Source organism: Merops nubicus, unplaced genomic scaffold (genome assembly GCF_000691845.1).
Source record: "Merops nubicus isolate BGI_N331 unplaced genomic scaffold, ASM69184v1 scaffold29501, whole genome shotgun sequence".
In the NCBI taxonomy this organism is placed as follows: domain Eukaryota; kingdom Metazoa; phylum Chordata; class Aves; order Coraciiformes; family Meropidae; genus Merops; species Merops nubicus.
Window position 1 is genome coordinate 1 of NW_008586705.1, and position 20,920 is coordinate 20,920.

Consider the following 20,920-nt stretch of genomic DNA (forward strand, 5'->3'; position numbering starts at 1 on the left):
AAGGATTCTATGATTCTATGAAACTTATTAGACAAGACAGCTGTGATTTCTTCCTTGTTAAAATAGGAATTGCCTGAGAAACAGAATGCCACTAAGAAGAGAGGTTTAGCTGCCGCCTGAGGCTAAACCACAACAAGTACTAAATCTAATGATTTTGTGGCTTGTAGGTTGGGATTTGTGTTTGTTGGGGTTTTTTTTTATGTTTTTTGTTTGTTTGTTTGTTTTTTTGTGGTATTTTCTATATTTTTTTTTTCTTTCCTTTGTACGTTTTTGTTTTTTTCCCAAGAAGCTGGTTTAATTCTGGCACCACCCAATTTAGGTTCCTGTTGTTTCTCTTTCAATGTTGCATGTGTTCACTGATAAAAAAAAAGTATTTTCAGAATACTTGATTGTATTCTTTATCCACATTCCTTTGGAAGGTGAGCATAATGTGCTCTTGAATTCAGTAGTCTAAAGTGGACTATTTAACGGATCTTTTAAAAACATAATGAAGGGACTTGACTGTCAACACTTGCACAACTTTGAAGTAACTAGAAGTGGCTTAATTACGTAAGATATTTATTAGCAGAGTATAAATTAACTATTTTCTGAGCAGCTCTTCCTGAGTTCTTTGTATGCCTTTTGGATGCTTTCAGAGACAATGCAAATGAAGCTTTCTAACCTCTTGTAACAATTGGTCTCAGCTTTTCTTATACTGAATCATATATACAGGATCTATAGCATTAGGTAAGCTCAATATACTCCATAACTGTACTTTGTTCTTTTCCTCTTTAAGGCAAATCTAGTGCTTAACATGTTGGAAAAGGAAATGTTACCAATGCAGGAATCTGCAAAACTTTTTGAAGTAGCTATTCCAGGCTACAAGCAAATGAAACAATGTTGAAAAGAAGTGTGGTTGCTCAAGAAAGTTTGGGATATTAGTGTTTATATTAATGTAAGAATAAAATAAAAAAAGGTTAATTATGGTTAGAGTGTATTTTGAATATTATACTTTTATTTTGATGCTAGAAGTATTACAGGTTTGGTTTTTTTAAAAAAAAAACAACTTAAAATACTGAAGATTTTCATACTCCTTTTGGTTTTGAAATTATAGTTGGTGTATTTTTAGGATACTCAGAGTAAAAATCTCTGTTCTCAAGTTAACCAGTTTCGAGATAACCCAAAAGCAAAACCACCTTTGTCGTCTCATTTTGAGCTTTGTAAATATTGATAACTTGCTTTAATGATTAAAATAATTGAGTAAAAATTATGAAAGTCAGAAAATTCCACTTCAGAACTGAGGCTTGGATGTTAGAAAATTGTAGAAGGCTAGAGGCAAGAGTCCAGAAAAGTCAATGTATGGACTTGTATAGGAAATCAGCCTTGTAAAGTTCTGTTTCCCTCAAGAAGTTATCTTTTGTAGACAAGGTTAAAAAATATGTACTAGATTTTATTCCATAATTTTGTGCATAGCATTTGTTTTGTCAGGAGGGAGTGCAGGGCAGTTTCCCCCCACATATCACAGATACAACAGTATGCTGTCCATGAATACAGGCGTGTGTTTAGAAGCACAAAGTATGTATATATACCTGTCAGGTATTGAAGCATGAAACTGTTTAAATGCTTGGCTTTTGTGTTGAATTTTGAGAAGATGGGTTATTTCGTGTGCTTTCTAGGTAGCGGTGGTGTAGGGTTGAAAAAAAACAAGGTCCAGGAGCAACTGCTGTGTGATGGGCTTTCCCCTGCGTCCATTTATCTGCTATGTAACAGAAGCTTGTCTTTACCAAATGTTGTTGATGCTTTTATCTGCATTTTCCGTTTCAGAACAGCACTGATGTTTGGACTAAAACCCAGTGGAGGCAGATTAATGTGGAACAGATGGATGTGCAGCTCAGAAAGTTTGCCAAGAGAGGTTCAATAGCTGTCTCCTTCTGTAAGTGATCTGTTTTGGTGCCACCCCTTCCTCACTCTTCCCACCCACTTTGATGTTTCAGTGGATTTGTTACTTGTGTCCAGACTGAATGTTCTGGAACATGTTTTGTTTTAGGAGCTTTCCTTTAAAACTTCTTTTTTTTTTTCTGGATGAGTATCCAGTCCCTCTGGAGGTACATGGTCACTTCTCTGAATTGAGGCAGTGCGTAAAAGAATAAAGAGGGTAGAGGTTTATGACAGGACCCACCAGATGGAAGTCATTATTTTTTAAAGACAGGAGGAATTTTCAGAAGTTTATCTGCTCTGCTTTCAGACATAGCTGCAGAGTGCTGGAAGTTGCAGCGAAGACACTCATTTTTAAAGGCAGGGCACTTTCTTTGCTCCAAGTATTTGCAGTGTTTTGTTGACAGTAGCTCTGCAGAAGACAGTTCTAATGTGACAAGGGGAATATGAATCAAAAATGGCAACAAAGGCCTCTAGTTTATTTGCAGGTCACTAGAGGAATAGTTGTGGTTCATAGACAGTATAGTAGTTGAGTAGGGAAGCTAGAAAGCCTTGAACCTAATGGGTATAAAGTTTCTTCTTCACACATTTGTTTCATTCAGGTGTAAGTAGGTTTAATTGCATGCCTAATTAGCAGTGCTTTAAGAGAAGATTCAGATTTTACAGCAGATGTCTTGGCCTAAATTCTTCCAAAATTACGGAATCCACCTAGCTAGTTGTGAGACTGGGGGTTGTCATGCTGTGACAAGGGTGGTAAAAACAAGGAGAGGGTTGAGAACTGCATTTTCTTTCTGCTTTTTCCATCATTCCTGTGGCACATATGCCAGATGCTGGAATGGAGGTGGTGCTGGTCACTGCCTGTGAGCTGATCACTTGTCATGTTGGCCGTGCTCTGGTTTGCATATGAGTCTCCCTTACTTCTCTAAATGGTGGGCTTTAATGTGTCAAATTTATGGTTACTTTTATCTGTGGTGAAATAATTAACAAGAAAATTAGACTTAAATCATCAAAGCTCTGCTGAAGTAAATGGCTCTGATCCAACTGGAATCATAAAACCACAGTGTAAATGCAGTGTTAATACACTTCCATTACTTTAAGTGACATACTGGAAAGTACATTTCCAGAGCCTTTGCTTTATCTGTCACATAAATGAGTGACCCAAATAAAATCTTTCCTAGTCTCGTGCTAACTATAACTGTCCCATGCATCCACACATGAAACAGGAAAGCAGAGCTTTCTGACAAACATTAATTTTTAGTTAAAGTTCTCAACAAGGTGGCTGTTAATGACAATTAATTATTGCAGTCATTATAATCCTATTCCTTAGGAAATGTGGTGTTTGGATAAAGAAGCTCATTCCTGGGAACTATGTAAGGACTTGGAGTTAAAGGTGAAGAACCTGATGAGAGCAATATTGGAGTTGAAAAATCCTTCAATCAGAGGGGCACTGCTACCAGGTCATGGACGTGACAGCAGTAAGTACCCAGTCGCAGAGAGCCTGGTGATGGTGTTTCATGCTCTACCCTTACACGCTGGGTATACACCCATACACCTGTACAGTACTGCTGGGCATCTAGTGGAGCCAGTGCTGCTAACTATTCCACACATACATGAAGCAGAGATTTAGGTTTCAGGCAGGAGTCTCATGGGTTGACAAGTGAATTCGTGGTCTGTGTTCAGACAAAAGAAATCAACTCTCTGAAGGCAGAGCTGGCTTGCTAAATTAGTGTTCTTCCATAGGTGGCTGTCACCCCAATGAGCCTGAAAATAGCACTAAGCTTGAAAAGTCCTCTGTCTTGTTTGGGACAGGAGAATACTTTGCAGTAATAATTTCTACTACATATTTATAAGAAAACCAAGCAATGTGGTTGGAAACTTTCCTGGATATCTTCCTGGATATTAAGAATGTTTCTTAATAGTGGACAGAGGAAATGATGGGCAGAGGAAAGTGGAAGGTAAGGAAAGAAAGGACATCTTTAATATCATCTTACTAGTAAATTTTTTAAAAATTAGTGTATAGGGACACTGTTGACCTGACAGTAGAGAGAAACAAGAAAACAAACCAACCCCACTCCCAAAAAAAAAAAAAACAAAAACAAAAACAAAAACAAAAAAAAAAAAACACAAAAGAACCCCAGAGGGATGCCAGAAGAGGGAGATATGTGTAAGATGTGTACATTTTAGAGAACAGTTGATCATACACCTGGAAAATTAAATTAACTTTGTATGAAGAAAAAAAAATTTATTTCAATTTCACAGAAAGAATCCCAGTTGTTTTGGCTCCAATGGTATAATGTAGGCCAGTTTTTGGTTTTCAAAATTTGAATAAAAAATTATTTTAACCATTTTGGGAAAAAAAAATTGTTCTATTTTCCATCATGTTGGAAATAAAAAAGCTGAAAGAGAAACACAGAAGGGATTGAGGATAACAGAATGTTTTTATTCCAGTATGCCAAGCATTTTTCACATACAGCTTTAATAAAAGGACACTATTTTTTTTTATGCAGAAAGCTCCTAAACAGGACTAGCACAAAATTTGTGTGATTTTTTTTTTTTTTAAATCAGTTAATAATACGCTGTCCATTTGCAATGTTTAAAGATGTTTTCTGTTATGATATACAATACTAACAAGTTACAGGAGAATTTGTTAAACTTTTATTAGACCTAGTTCCTCTGTTTGATAAATTTTGATTAGTGCAGGTTTTCACTGTTTTCTGTTTTTCTAGGTTCAGCAACAGACAATTCTGAAAAGTGGCATAGGAAAGTGAAATATGTGGCATATTTCACTGAACAAGTGAAAAGCTGGCAAAATAAATTAAACATGGCACATCCTGTCATTTGCACTTTCATGAAACCTCAACGCATGTAGTTACATCTAGAAAGCATTTTCTTTCACTTTGAAGATACCAGAAGCCAGCTTCCAGAAGATGGCAACAGATTTGATGAAATCAACAGTGACTTCAAAGTTATTGGTTAGTGGTTTATATCAGTTAATTAATTTTTAAAAGTTTCCTTTATTAAAATACTGTTATTACATAACAAGATACATCATGTAACATGTTATTAAAATATTTTTTAAATACTTAAAAATAACAATACCATCTTGACAGTTCAGTTTGAGAACTTCTATAGGCTTGTCTATAACCCACTGAATTAATTTTGTTATGAGAATTTCAGACTTACTGGGGAGAATATCAGAAGTGGATTTTGCATTCTTTATTATTAAAATAAATAATTATTTGCCTTATTTTCCTTTCACATGGACTGGCAGCTGGTGTTTGACACATTGTCACAAACCATAATTTGTGACAAATTCTGCAGGTCATTCTCTTACATGAATTTAATATCTTACTTTATCTTCATTAGCTTTTTCATCTCCTGGAGTCACACGGAGGTATGGTACTTCTGAGTTACGGAAATCCCTTCTGCCAAACTCTATATAATTTAGGACTGTGATAGTTGAAATGCAAGTAAATGGTCTATTATTTATTATTTGCCAAAGGAAATTATGATGATCAACCTGAACATTTGAACTTGCACAAAATAATGGGTTTTAATTCATTCTGAACAAAAAAAAGAAAGTCACTGAGTCCTTACTTAGTAACGAGAGTAAGTTCTGTGTTATCAATATACCTATAATTCAATCCATGTATGCTAAGAAATGTTCTCATGTTTCTGAAAAGCTGAGATACAATAATGATCTATAGGGAGCGTCTGTGTTAACAATTAGAAATTTATTTGAAATTTTAGAAACCTACAATTTAAACAATGTGGGCAGCAGCATGTCTAACTATATGCAAAAAAAAAAAAAAAATCTATTTTCACACCTTTATACAAGTTGAGAACCCTGTATAGGCAGAATTGTTGTACAAATTAATGCTTCTTTTATGATCTGTCATTTTTATTTTGTTAGAAGAGAAATAATAATCAGTGGTATTGCTTTTCTCCAGTACACTTGTGTCTGTTCATTTTACACATTTCCTTCATGTTCAGCCTAAACACTGTCAAAACAGATGTTTGTGGATTTTTTTTTTATTTTTTTTTTTTTTTTTGCCATTTAAGAAATAGAACCTAAAACGAGCTGATGAGGTGCATTCTTTCAGTTCTTTTTCATAGTGCTTTTCTTGTTTCTGTACAATAAACACTATGAAGCAGAAAAAAAAATCTCAGGGGATTACACATGTTGCAGTAACTTTGTTTCACTTCTATACAGGATTTGGTGACTGACATGGCAAATATAAAAAAAACGTGATGGAAGCTACAACCAAGCCAAAAGTGTATGAAAAATCTGAAGGCTTGCAGCACAGGTAAAATATTCAGCATGATTATGACCTATTCTTAAGTGTAATTCTGGAACAGTCAGGAAATGAGAGCTGTCACATCATATTTACTTTTTGTATAGGTATAAGATGACCCGATGATAATATTTTTGTCATTTGTTTCTATCTGATGTATTGGATTTTTACTGGTTTTTATATGATCAATTACATTTGAGGCATTGGTTCATTATTTCTGAATTGCATGATATAGAAATTATCAAAGGTCTTAAAAATACATTCAGTTTGGATCAAATTCCTTTTCTCTCCATCCACAACCTAGGATTCTTTCACACATACAACAGGAGATCTGTGTACAGCAAAGGTCCTTCTCCAGCATACTTATGCCTTGAACTTATCACTGATATCCCTTCTTCCTCTCTGTAGAGACTGTGATGTTTGCTTTCACAGCCTGTTTCTCCTTGCAAGAAAAAGGTGCAATAGGAAGCTAAAAAAAACACAAATGTTTTTTGAGATGATAATTTTGTTATGAGATACCAAGCTAGTAGCTAAAGTGCTACTACTGCTACTACTAGTCAGAAATAAATGTTTTTCCTCTTCAAATCACAGAATCACACAAAATCACAGAACATTAAGGGTTGGAAGGGACCTCAAAAGATCATCTAGTCCAATCCCCCTACCAGAGAGTCATGTAATTGAGTACTTTGGTTCTTAACACTTTTTGTGTCAATACCAACATGTGCTTTTGTGTTTGTTATCCTTCATATATAAAACAAGATGTGTACATGCTAAGAAAAGTGGTTACTTTGTGCCCCTATTTATTTTTACTTTATCTGCAAATAACTGACCTGTTAAGTAAGAAATTTTGGGTTTATCCCTTACTGTCCAAGGCTGGACCCTTTGGAAGGATGACAGGGAGCTTCCACTTAGCCAAACTTACCTTTTCAGGGACTTTTCTGGCACCGTTCCATTCTCGTGGGTTCCTTGGTATGAGTGAGTAAAAAGCGCATATTCCGTTTTAGTTTCTGCAGAGGAAATGTATAGTATTTGCTAATTTATCTGTTCTTACAACTATATTCTATTAACTGTTATTATTTCAAATAAATGTGGATTCTATTATTCTATTTTACTGTTTGGTCTGATTTCTTCCTTACCTGGGAGGGGATTCTTGGCCCTAGGGTCATTAAAAGCACGTACCTTTAAAATCTGTCTCTTCAACTTTCTTTTTGTGAAAAAGCTGTGGCTGAGTGTTTAGAAACCAAGTGCATAGCTTTTCCTCACTTCTATTTTGTTTCTTCAGCAGAACTGCTAGACATCCTTTGGAAAAGAACACAACCAAAACAAGTGAACCACCTTGCATATTACTGTGCTGCGTTTTATCTACAGAAAGGCAAGTTTTCCAGCTAACCAAGTGAGAAGATTTTATCACAGAACTGCACCTTATTTTCTCACTGTTAATTTACTTTATAAATAGGCATACTTTCTCTAAGGAAGGCAGTAATCTTTTTCTCCCCAGCTACAATAAGTACAAGATGTTCAGCAAAGAGAAATGAAACCATCATTCTGAGGAGAAGTGTCACAAATCCTGTGCCATCCTTTGCTGGAAATTTACCCATGTGCAATTTGCATCTATTTGGTATTTTGGATTGTATGATTACAGGAATTACAAATGGAAAAGGTCAATGAGATCATCAAATCTATTCTTCTTCTGGCATGGATTGATCAAATTTCAGGCATGCTATGCACGGTGATAAGTAAGACTGAAAGATATATGGTGTGTTTGTTAGGCTGTTACTGAGCTGCTGAACATTGTACAAGGAATGTTTTTGTAGCTATCCTTCTGTTTTCCTACCTTGAACAATAATCTGCTATATTTGTGACACTTTGAGACCAATTTATATAAAATCACAGGCCCTTTGATGTATTTCAGAAGGTTTATACTATGTTATCTACATGCCAGATGATACTCCTGGCCTCAGTGACTATCCAGCCATGGCCATTAATTCCCTGAGTGCTACAGTTACTAGTGTGTCCCAGGCAAAGCCTTTTTAGATGTGCTGTGACATGTAACAAGAACTGATACTTTCCAAGAGGATGAAGCGCTTGTGAGGCTTGAACACTGAGCCTTTTCAAACATGATGACAGACTTTCATTGCTTCTTTACGTAACTATCAGTGACTGCTTTCATTCGCTCTTTGCACTGCACTATACATAAGAAGAGGAATCAAACAAATCTGTTCTAGCTGTCTGTCACAGGGAATCCTGGTGTGTAGACAGTGATCTTTAAACTCCATAGTCTTTGGAGAGGTGTGTAGTTAATGATACAGGGTATTTAGATTTGAATTGACAATTTGTGAAATAAGCACTAGCCATTATTAACAACTTCAGTATAAAACTGCGAAGTCTTGAGGTTTGTCCTTCAGATACTTCTAAAGACTGACTCTAGTCTACTTCACCCTAGCTTTTCCCATTAAAAATCCTCCTGTATAGTGATCATTTAACAGACAGCGAGATAGCATCACGTTGTCAGTCTTGGAACACCAGGGAAATCAGAAGTACCACTCTTATTTGGTCAATTGGCACAAGTGTCCTAATATTACAGAGAAAAAGAAAGGGTTTAATTTTTTAAATTGTCTTTAAAACTTAAGCGTGAAGTGTTGATTAATCATCCGGTCATTCAGTGCATCTTACTTGCTAAGATCAGTTGAAGTACTATGTGCTGAAAGCATTAGAATAAGAAACACAATTGTAAGATTAGTGTAAGGGCTTCGTGTTATTCAAGTAGCTGCTAAAAACTGTGTTAAATCTTGCTGAACCACAAAATCTTACTATGTATAGAAAATATTAATGTGCAATATGTCCACTTTATTAGAAATACGCATTAAAGTAGTGTGATTGACACATATCTAAGGTAAACTGTTTCTTGCTGAGTCTGGTATTTCTTGGTGCATGTGGCCCATCATCTTACCAAGCTTTCTTCCAACACTGCTGATCTTAAATTTAAAGAGAATATGGAGGAATCTGTAAATACCACCCCTGGGATGTACAACAGAGATAAGGAGCATGTTCTATTCTATGAAGGTTGTGGAGGCAGTGTTAAGTATCTTGCTTGCTAATTCCCTTACAAATTTTGCAGTCTTTGGATTGTAGATGCAATAGACACTTTCAATGGCATGAAATGCTGCTTTTAAAATGTAAATGTAGTGGGGGGGAAAAGAAAACACAACAAAAAGCCCAACCAAAGCAAACCAAACCAAACCAAACCAAACCAAAACAAAACAAAACAAAACAAAACAAAACAAAACTACCACTTACAACCATTTTTTTCCCAAATTTCAAAATCTTTTGTGGCCCAAAACTGTGTAACAAACCAATAGTTTAAGATGTATAGTTGCCCCTTGTATATAAGTTTGGATTTTTATAAGAAGCATAGCGATCCAACTGCTTAGGAGCAATAAAAGAGGAGGAAAAAAAAAAAAAGTACTAAAAGCCACCGATGAAGCCTATGGTTTGGGTGTTGCATTTCTCATACTTCCTCTCTTCTTCTGCCTTTTCATTTCATCTTCATTATATCTTCAGATCCCCTCCTCTCTTATCCTTTAGCACACCCCTCTCCAGACCTCCAACTCTCTCCCATGTCACCTATCATCTAAACAGGGTTTTAGCTGTTTTTGAGCCTCATATTTGCTAATTGGCTAGCCAGTGTGTGTGTAAACTGGGTAGTGGTAGGTCAGAAAAAACAGACCAGCAGTTTGAGACAATAATTTATTGTTCTTAGAACAGTGCTGAATGGATAAGCATTCACATTGCATAAAATCAATGTTGCATGTGGTTTGAATGATTGATTATCTCAGCAGGGAGGCCCCAGACTGAATGGACAAATATATGCAGCTTGCCTCTTGGAGATAGTTTCTCCAAGATACAGCTACGTTTGAGCGCACAGAGACATAGGAAAGACTGTATTGTCCGCGTTTACTCTGTGTCTGTGAACAGAAAAACTTCAGACTTTCATATTTGGACCTCTAAGACAGTAGGCCTGTGTGTTCAAGTCAAGTGGATATCTAAAACAAAACAATGTCTGATATCTCAGTAATTGGGAAGGACTCCTCTGAACTGACAACTACTGAAGAGGCAGTAGGGGAGAGAACATGGAAGAAAAAAACACCATTCCAATTTCAAGTTTGTAAAGAATATTGATGTAAAGAAAACCCTTTCTAATTATTAATGATATGAGCTTCCCATATTGATAGTACAAAATGTGCCATTTATGTTACATGCATAAATTTATGCATGTTTGGGTTTTCTGGTTTGTTTGTTTTTTTTTTTTTTTCCCTTCAAAAGGTAGAGTCTTTGTTGCAGCACCTTCAGGAAACTGCACAAACCAGTGTATCTCTACATCATGGGGACAATACCATGAAGAGAAGCAGGGAGAACACTGGAATTTTTAGTACCCAGACCAGGTCACACTTACTGCTTCACAAATCTGGTGGGTTTCAGATGTTGAAAATGGCATTCAGTGGGCTGCTGGCATCAGCCCTGGAGGATTGCCACAAGAAGCGTGTATGAATATCTTCTTCCTGTTTAATTCAGTGAAAATAAGTGTGGTGTGAAAATAGTCTCATAAGAAGAGATGAGTGGTGTATAGTAGTTTTGGTTCTGTTGTAAGTTAACTTTTATTGGCACTTACTGAAAAAAGAAATAATGCCTTTTGCTTCCATTTTTGTTATCTTGTAAACATTGCTATCACATTTTAATTACAGAGGTTTCTGTAGGTTTATTCTGAACAGAGATTAAAGCTAAAAGTAAAGATACTGGCAAATATCAACCATGATGATGTGACAGGAACAGACTATGCAACCAGTACATATACATAAACTAAACACATATATTTGTGTAAGACAGTCAAAACTGTGGATTTTGTGTCAAACCAAGCAGCTTACAGTTAATGTTATTATTTTTAGTCCCAATTCACAAGGGTATCTTCTGCTTTGCCCTTGTTTACCTACAGCTGCTTTTGCATGCTTTTGTCCTGGTGTGAATGCTGTTTCCCTTTATGAAAACTAGAAAAGGGAAGTATGGAGTAGGAAAGAGACTTTAAAGGAGGGGTGGAAATCTGATAGATGTGTCTAAAATTATCCCTGTAATAGAGAAGGTGCAAAAATATTAACGTTTGCAATTGCTTATAATACAAAAGCTAATAGGCACTACTGAAGCTATTAGGTAGCCAACTTTGAACCAAAAAAAAAAAAAAAAAAAAAAAGAAAAAAAAAAGAAAGAAATTTTTTTTTAAACAAAAGAAAGATTTTCACACTGTGTACAGTTTAAAATATGGAGTTTTTGGCTACAAAATGATGGAAGTATAAAAAAGGTCAAATGAAGGGTTAGCCAGAGTTCAGTTCAGTTCATAGCTGTTAAATATAATGATAAATAGGTAGTGTAGTTTTCATGGCTTGGGTTTGTTGGCTTGGTTCTTTGTTGTTTGTTTAGTAGATTCCATCTGCTGTGCCTGTGGCAGATTATGGCATATGTTCCCAGGATATCCTTCTCCTGGACTTGTTTTTCATGTTCCTTTTGGAGTTTTTTAAAACAATCTCTGCTAGCTTTTGTGAAAGGCAGAGGCAGATCCATGATGAACCTCTGTGTGATCCAGGCAGGCTATGTTTCTTTGGTCACTTTGCAAGTCAAGCACAGCACTGTCTCATGCTATTGCTGCTTCCTGAACCTGTGGTGGGGACTTTGGAGTGGTTCTGTAGTAAAAAGATTGGACTAGGAAAGATTATCAGAACCTCTCTAGAAATGGTATCTCTACCATAATGAGGTGGAGCTTTAGGTATCTTTAAAGGAAGATGCCAGGAATATTTCAGGATGCTAAACAATTTCATTCAGAATGTGGCTATTGACATCTCCTTTGTTATATGATAGAGAAAAAATAGGGAGCTCAGTGAAATTACCTTCTAGTTTTATTTTTGTAAGCATTTTCAAAACCTACTAGGGCTTTATAGTGTGATTCTCTGATAATTTATTTGCATGGAGTATACCTTTTAAGCCTTTCCCTCTGTCTCAGTAGAAGCAGTACTAGTAGATGGTTCTAGTAGAGGTGGTGTAGGTATAATCATGAAGACAGCTTGCTTCAGAGCTGTGTGCCATGCCTTCTTTAGTTACCTAAAAAAAAAGTCAGGTGTCAACTTTTACCCTACTTCTGGGAACCCTTCAAACATTTAGGTGTTATCTGAGCATAAAGACATTTCCTTTACATTTCAGATCACAAAAGAGGGGAATCCTTGGGGCAATCTGAGCGGTTTTCCCAAATGTCTTTAGGTATTCTGCTTTTAATTATTCCATCTTAAATTGTTTATGTTGTGGTTTTCTTTCCTTTTGGAGGCATACATATGCATATCTAGAGAAAGACACTCCTCTGCTCTGGTGACTCTTTACAAGTGCATACAACTACAATTTAGAGTGTTTGTTTAAACTAAAGTGCTTGGTCTAAGTATAACTTTGTTCAGGTAAAACTAAGATGGCTGGTGACTGGCACATGTTGATGGTTTGAAAGCACAAAACATTTCACTGGATAGAGATTGAGATAGGAAACAATTCTTATTTTTCTTTTCACCTCCCTAGCCTAAGAAATAAAATGGGTTTCTAACATAGCATTATGACAAGAAGAAACAAGGCTTGAGGAGTAAAATGAAACTCGTTCTGGTCAAAGTAATGCCTGCTCCCATGCAAAGAGTGCATTGTTTGTAAGGAGAGGTCATGGTTTAAGTGGCAATATGTTCTGCTGTAATAGCTCTATTAAAAAGATCTTATATTACATTTGCTTCTGTATAAAAGCACAAATGCCTCAAGGTGCGTCTAATCCTTTATAATTGGTTGTAGTATTTATTACTTATAAGCTGCTCGGAATGAGGTGTGAGACCTATTCATGACACTGTAGCTTTGTGATGGGTCTCACTTCTTTCATCTGAATAGCTCCTACTTGGCATAATGGCTCTGCAATGGCTTTTTAGGTCACCAGTTCCAACACTTTTGCTTGGCAATAACAGCTATGCCATAGATGGGATGATGCCCAGAAACACTGTTTTGCCAGCATTTGTGATTCTCAGTTTCAGTACTTTTGAAGTACTTGAGAAATACCCCCTGGCTAGTTATTACACCTTTGACTGACAGGTAATGAATGTTACTAATAACAGGGTCTGCTTTATCTGTTTCAGTGAATAAGAAGTTAAATGTTTCTTAGAAGTTTAGTGTTCTTTCATACCTCATTGCATACGCTAGAAGGTTACAACAAAATATCTTTGAGCGTGTGTGTGCAGGTAGGTGTGCATATTTAAGTAATGGTCTGATTTTAATGTCCATTGCTTTCAAAATAACTGAAACACACCTTGCATAACTTAATATATATATTCAGTGACTAGTCTGAAGAAGAATATATGTAGATCTATATAAAAGTTAATCAGGAGTTTTCAGCAAAAGAATTTGGTTTTTTTTAACGTTAAAGTCTAGACCAGTACATTTCTTCATACCACATTCAGTGAAGCTTTTTTTCTGGAAATGTCTTGGCTCCAGGATGGAATTTCTTGTCAAAATCAATGGTCCAGGACAATGCACCCAGCAATCCTGTCTGGCTAGTGCTTATGACCCTCAGTTGAAGCGGGATAGTCCTGGTGCTTATACCTTTGAAATAGGCAAAGCAGCAACTACAGCCTCCTCTGTCCTGTCCTGTGTGATCACTAATAGGATACTCCTTCTTGCTAAAATTTTTGATTTGATATGGTTTGTTTTCATATCCAAAATAAGCATTTTCCAGTTAGTGTCACAACACAATTTCACATCAACATGAAAGAACGTTTGTGGTTTAGAGCATATTTATAATGAGAAAGTAGACTCAGAATAAATCACCCATGAAAGAGAAGGTTTGAAAAAAGACCTCCCAGCACTGCAGAAGTTCCCTGCAATGCTAACACTTATGTTAATGTGTTATATTATTCTCACCCAACCTCTCTACCTAAAAATAAGCAGTGCTCCTGCAGGACCAGCAGGCACAGGTAAAACAGAGACCACAGAGGATCTAGGCTGTGCCCTTGGTATGATGGTGTACATCTTCAACTGTTCTGAGAAGATGGATTACAAGATGAGATGTTCTAAGCAGTATGGAAATTGTTTAGCTTCTTTTTTATATAAAGGACATTGGAAATTGTTGCTTTCAAGAAAAATATGTGAAATCTTTCACTTTTGATTTTCACCTATGGGTAATATCTATAAAGGTTTGGTCCAGACAGGTGTTTTGATGAGTTCAGTTGCATCTTCACAGAAGTTCTGTCAGTGGTAGAAGTACAAGTAAAGACTATCCACGATGCAATTAGAAACAAGAGAAAGAAGTGAGTATTTTAGCAGTGCTTCTTTATTGTCCTTTGCAAGCTATAAATACTGAACCAGTAAAGTCTTCCAAAGCTCCTCTAAAACCCTTCGTAAATGCAGAGTAGATTCTAACAGTAAAACACCTGTGTAATATACTACCTTAACAGAACTTTCTCTTCAAAATGTAGCAATAAATGTGAGTGAAATCCTGGTCCTACGGGCACCTAAGTTTTGCTGTTTAAAGTCTGTTCCCGTTCAAGTCCTACCTATCATGTGAAATTGTTGCATTATATGTGTGAGACGCTTGGCAGGATTTAACTTTGCAGGAAGTCTCAGGGCTTCCAGGGTTTCCCACTGCTTTTGAGACACACCTTGGGTTTCCACTATCCCATGTTCTCCTTCCTCTGCTTCCTTTACTCAGTGTTATCTCCTGGCCTTTCCAAACCCACTGCATCCCTACCAGTCTCATTTCTCCTATTTCAAAAGATAATTCCTCCTATAGGCATAATTCAGCCATATGCGCTCTTTGTTGTTCTAACAGTCCAGTCTTTTCCTTCCAAATGCAGTGCTGGCCAAAGAAGACACAGATGATTGAAAGATGATGCCTACCAGGGAAATGCCTCTATTTGCTCAGCTCTGATAAACTTTCCTAGGTATTTGCTTTTGGCCAATGACAGACAGGATCCAGGCCCAGGTGTACCTTTGTCGTCTGACTTCCAATAGCTAACTTTTTATGCTAAAGTTGGTCACATCTAATCCAACTGTAAATTTTTTGTGCTATCTGTCTTAGGAAATGATTTTAGTCCTCAGTGAAAACATTACGCTGAAGTCATGATATTTGTTACCATGAATGCAGGATATACAAGCTGGACAGAAATACCTGAAAACCTCAAAGCTCTGTTGAGGCAAGTAGGCTATAGTGCACTTCTATAGTATACTGGTACATCTCTTTGAGCACATATCCCACCCAGTGTCACTAGCCTTGGTTTGCAGTGAAGTGCAATTTCTCTTTGCTTCATAATTTCTGTTAAAAAAATCAGTGTACATGTACATGTAATGATGAGAGAATTAAATGTATATGTTGTCTTTTCTTTTAAATCTAATGAAAATTTTAAAGGTACCTGTGAACACATGGCATGTACCTAAATATGGGCAAGAATATTCACAACTGCCAGTTGAAAATGAAGGTACGTAGTCTTACCTAGTTAGATATCAAATATGTGATTGTTAGGAAGCTGTAAGAAGTTAAGTGCACGGCAAAAAAAAATTCATATGCTTTTGGACACTGTAGAACAGCTCATCTTTTTTCTTAAGAAAACATATTTATTCTTTATATTTAACAATAATGTTTCAAGGAATAAAGTTTTAAAATATCTGACTGTATTTTCTGTGCTGCATTCAGTGAGTTTATATTGAAATGGTGTTTCTGAGAATGAATTAACTCCACAAGTGGTTGCACTGGCATGATGGGTAGTAAAAGGATGCCAATTTATTCCAGCAAAATGTTGCAGCTGCACTTTGAACTATGTAGTGTCTTAAGTCTTTGACTTAAATGGTTCAGGGCTTGCTTAAAGAAAGAGTTGTCACTTGAAATCCTTGTTCTTGTATTAACACTTTTCATTGATTTAATCAAGACTTGAGGGGGAAAAAAAAAGTCTCTATGATTTCATTTCTCAACATTTTGAAGTTCAATGGGACAAGCTGCAAGGCATTGCCATGCTGTCTGGGGAGGCACAAGTATGGACGTGCTATCTGTGATCTGTTTCTCTGAGCAATAAATCCCTCTGATTTTTTTAAAGGATAGAAACTCAAGGCAGAACTGGGCATCACTGTTGCTGCAGTGAGCAAGTTAAAACACAGGTACTATATTCTTCTGTATCAAAAGTACATCAAGACTGTAGTATATTTTATTATTTCTTCTTTGGCCATGGGATCCCTGACACAATACTCCTTCATGCTTCCACTGCAGAAAGACACAAAGTCTGTTAAAGTTAGAAAGCTATTCGCTCGGGCACATCTCATCCTCTTGCCAACCAAACATCCAAGCACCTAAATGGAAGCACTGCGCAGCAGCAGCCATTAGGTTTGTTCTTTGAGCCCAAATTACAATAATTTGTAACAACCAGTAAGTAACATCTGTTTACAAGGAAAAGGTTAAGATCTGAATTTTTTTCTTTGCAAAGACTGTTGTTAAATAAGACCTTGTAGTTGGGTCTTAGCAAACATTGGAGGTAGACCATCAGAGATGTGTCCTGCTTCCCCATAAGTGTTTTTTTAAATATTTTGCAACTTAGCTGTTGCTTTACCAGCCCTTATCATTAACTGCCAACTTAGAACTCTTCAAGGAAAAGCAGGATTGGTGCACACCCAGGGAATAATGTTGGGCAGCCCCTCAATTCCGAACCTCACATAAGGAAGGACGGGGTGACAGGTACTCCAGCCACCCGTGTCTGTCCAGTGCAGATGACACCCCTTCTGCATCCAGAGTCAGGTGCCTTGACAGACATGTCTTCAACAGTCAGCTACACGTGGCATTTGACAAGAGAGCAGAAGGTACCACTCCTAGCTGCTTCCAAGTCTTTCATCTTTCATTGGATTGCCAGAGGATGAAAAATGCATGTGATGTATTTTCATTGTTCCTTTTTTTAAATTTGGGAAGAAAAGTAGGAGATATGAAACAAACAGTATTAATTAACAGTATCTCTACTGAAAGATAGTCAAATTACTGCTTTATTTGATGTGCTTCCTCTTGTGGTTTTCTTTGATTTTTTTTTTTTTTGCTTTTTTAATTTTCAAAATATACTTGCTACATAGAGCTGAAGTTACCTTTAGTTGGTTGTCATATAAAATAAAAAGCCTTTGGAATTAAAGTAGGAGCTGCTGCATTTGGGATTCAGGAATTCAGCCCTGTAGCTGATTATCTGTAACAGCTCTTTACCCATTGTACAATGCATGGGAAAGGAAGGAGGTGAGTGGTGAAGCCTTAACTCCACATATTTGCCACTTAATAAACTCTCACAAGGGAGAGAAGCTATATTAAATACTACTAGCCTGATATTTCTTGTGCAAGCAGTTAATCTATTTGCAATAAGGTTATCGGTTATGGGAGGTAGAAGAGCATATAATTTTTTATAATTGACTGCAATGCATATAGTAGCCCTTGGTTGGATTTACGAAGAAATGCTTAGAGAATAGTTTACTTAAATTGTTTCACAGAGGGGTGTTTCCTCTTTTTCTAGACTGTGTTATTGATTTCTGCCAGAGATACACTGCTGGACTAAAGCACTGTTCCTAATTTTTTCATATTTAAATAAGAACAGGGAACAAAAGAAATCTTTGTATTTGTCAGTAGAAAGAAAACTTCTCTGAGGGATAAATTTGCTGGTTTGTAGCTGACCTGAACACAAAATTGAAGACCTCTTCTCTACTACTATGTAGCTTAAGTAGTGATTTTTAACAAGGAAATTGTTTAGCCTTTTCATTATCATTTTGTGTTACTTTTTTAGTTGTTGATCCTTCTCATTTATATCGTTAGGATGTCTGTGGTTTTATTCTAAGAGTTTGAACTAAAGATCATATTTAAAAAAGAAATAAATGGTGAAACCTTCAAAGGCAGTGATAACTTCATATAAAAGTGTTTAAGCTCTCCAAAATTTGAAGTCCTTTAAAAAATGATGGCATTTTTAGGAATTACAGGGTGTTGCACTTGATCTCCAGGCCCTTCACAGTTGCCAGCAGTGCAATCCAAGGCACTGGTGGCAAATGACACTGCTGCAGATTGTGCCTGCTTTAAGTTTTGGTAGTACCTGTCTTAAGCCCTGCATTTGTCAGCTGCTTCCTTTGTGTACAGCACTGTTGCTGAATATAACAATCAACAGTGCCTAATTAGCTCCTTTTACTTTGAAGTGAGGTCCTTGTTAGCTTTCACTGACACGCTTAATTGTGACTCTGTTGAACTCTTTTTTAAAAAATGTTTGCACACATCAGTCATTTGATTTAAGGGATTTACTCTTACCATGTTTAAATACTAATCTGTGTATTTGAATTACAGGGTTTGTTTTCTTCCTTAAACCCTGTGCCATGATTGTCCCTGACATTGAACTGATCTCTGAAATTATATTGGTTGCTGAAGGGTTTATTGATGCACGTCTGTTAGCCAGGAAATTTATTAATTTGTATACTCTCTGTGGGGAGTTTCTTTCTAAACAGGTGAGAATCTCTTTGGATTCTGGATTTGATACATGTTGATTAACACATGCTCCATACCAGTGCACCCAGACATTGTATAATAATAGGGATTTTCTTATGTATATTGTCTTTTATCTTTTATTTTGAATACACTTTACATGTCCATCCTTATTAAATTGTCAGATATTTAGAAGGGCTCTTTCTTCTGATCTTGAGACATTTGTAATGCATTAATTTAACATTAAATAATTGTATATGTCTGGTTCATACCTTGGGATGACCGAACTACATCATGCTGTTGTGTGTGGTATCTCTATTAGAAATACAACTATCCGTTGCAGAAGAGAAAATCCTTAAAGAATAAGAATTTTTATGAATAACAAATAATGTACTCTATTTGGATGAATGCTTGTCTAAGCTTTCCCCAGTAAATACAGTGGAGGATTGTTTGAAAACTGAAATAAACCATTGTTAAAAAAAAAAATTAGTATACTAAAAAGAATTCATGTTCAGAGTTGTTATCTTAAAAATCTACAACTTGGAAGGTTTATAACTTCTTCCCTTTATGCACACTATTTACTCATTTCCAACTGTTAGTTTTTCACAAGACAGTCTTAGTATTCAGGTTTATTAGTAGAATAAGAACAATGAGAACCCTTCAACCTTAAGCCATATAATCTGGCAAACAGACCCATTATGAAAGCAAAAGCAACTTTATTTTCATGCCTGAATAGGTTTGAAGTTATCTCTAAATGTCTTGAAGTTTTCCTGACACATTCATGCAATGTTTCTAGAGATAATGAATTTGAATGTTGTTTATCTTAAGACAGCAATATTGTCTGTAGGACAGAGATTCTTCAAGTCTGATGATTGATTACCTTGTCCTATAGTAATTTTCTTAGTTCAGAAAAATCACTTTTACTATTGTTTGGCATTTTAATATTAATAATAGTAATAATAATGTTTGAAGCAAGACAACAATGTTCTTGTTTATTATTTTTATCTTGTTTTACTTTTAATGGAAATGGGAGAAATCAAATCCCTTTGACTAAAATTCTGGGGTGCTGCAGAAAATAGCAATTCAGAGACCTCTGACAATATTGGTCTGGTGTTGGGGTTTTTAGAGTTCTCAATATACCTTGGGGGGCACTAGGATCCCAGCCTATGATAACTGCTTCAGAGAGGGTTTCCAGGGCTTCCAGGGCATATGTTGTGAATGAAGGAGCTTCTGGTCCTGCCATGCCATGGCAAGTAGTACACTGGACAAGCCATGCAGCAGGCTGCTGTAAAGATGTATAGCTTGTTCTTTAACAGCCCTTCAGGCAGCAAACCAACAAAAAAATTGGGGAAAAACAAAATCCTACCTAAACCTAAACAAAAAAAATCTTTAAGCACTGTATATAACTAAACTTCCTGTTTTCCTAATCAGCATTATGTTACCCTTCTTTAAAGTACCATTTCTAAAATGTGGAGGCTCATTTCATTGCAGATACTCAGCATCTTTAATGCCTCAGAAAAAGAGTGGCAGTTTTTCTAACTGATGATGAGCTGTTCTCATGTTGAAAAGTGCTTTTCTTTTTTCTTTTTTTTTTTTTTGTCTTTGTGATCTATTTAGTGTATTTGATTCACAGTTATGGAGTGCCACTGTCATAGAAAGGGATCGTGAAATCTGTCAACTTAAAAAAATGAATGTTTTAAAACCCTTCTTGATGGATAGCCAGTTTGGGTGCTGTGAACAGTGTAGTTGCAACCTTGGACAGACTTGAAATTGAGGGAGGAGTAATGTGCACACACTAAGAAAACTTGACCACAAGTGGTGCAATGCATGCTAGCATGGAAAGATAGTGGCTGTGTAACTTGGCTGCAGCAGCACAGAGTTTAGGGAGGAGCTGATAATCCCTGTATTTAGCCATCTGCTTTTGTAGTGGTTGGTCTTACTGCTGGTCATACCAAAATTAGCCACCTGGGTTTTCTACATAAGCTACCAGAACACCTGTAATTGTAGGTGTAGCCTTAAATTTAGAGAGCTGAAACTAAATGGTAGACCTTTTCAAATTGCAAAATTGGCTGTTGGAGTACTCCAGTAATACAAGTTACTGTTGTTGTTCAAATTCTTTAAATCTCTAAATGGTTCAAACTCCTTTTTCTACCTCTATGCTACCTAGAAGAAGAGGGAAAGA

The 20,920-nt window shown here is 36.3% G+C and overlaps 1 pseudogene; it reads left to right on the plus strand.

The window, feature by feature from the left end:
• The first annotated feature begins 3,244 nt into the window (after positions 1-3,244).
• Positions 3,245-20,920, plus strand: part of LOC103781036 — a 21,066-nt pseudogene continuing 3,390 nt past the window's right edge.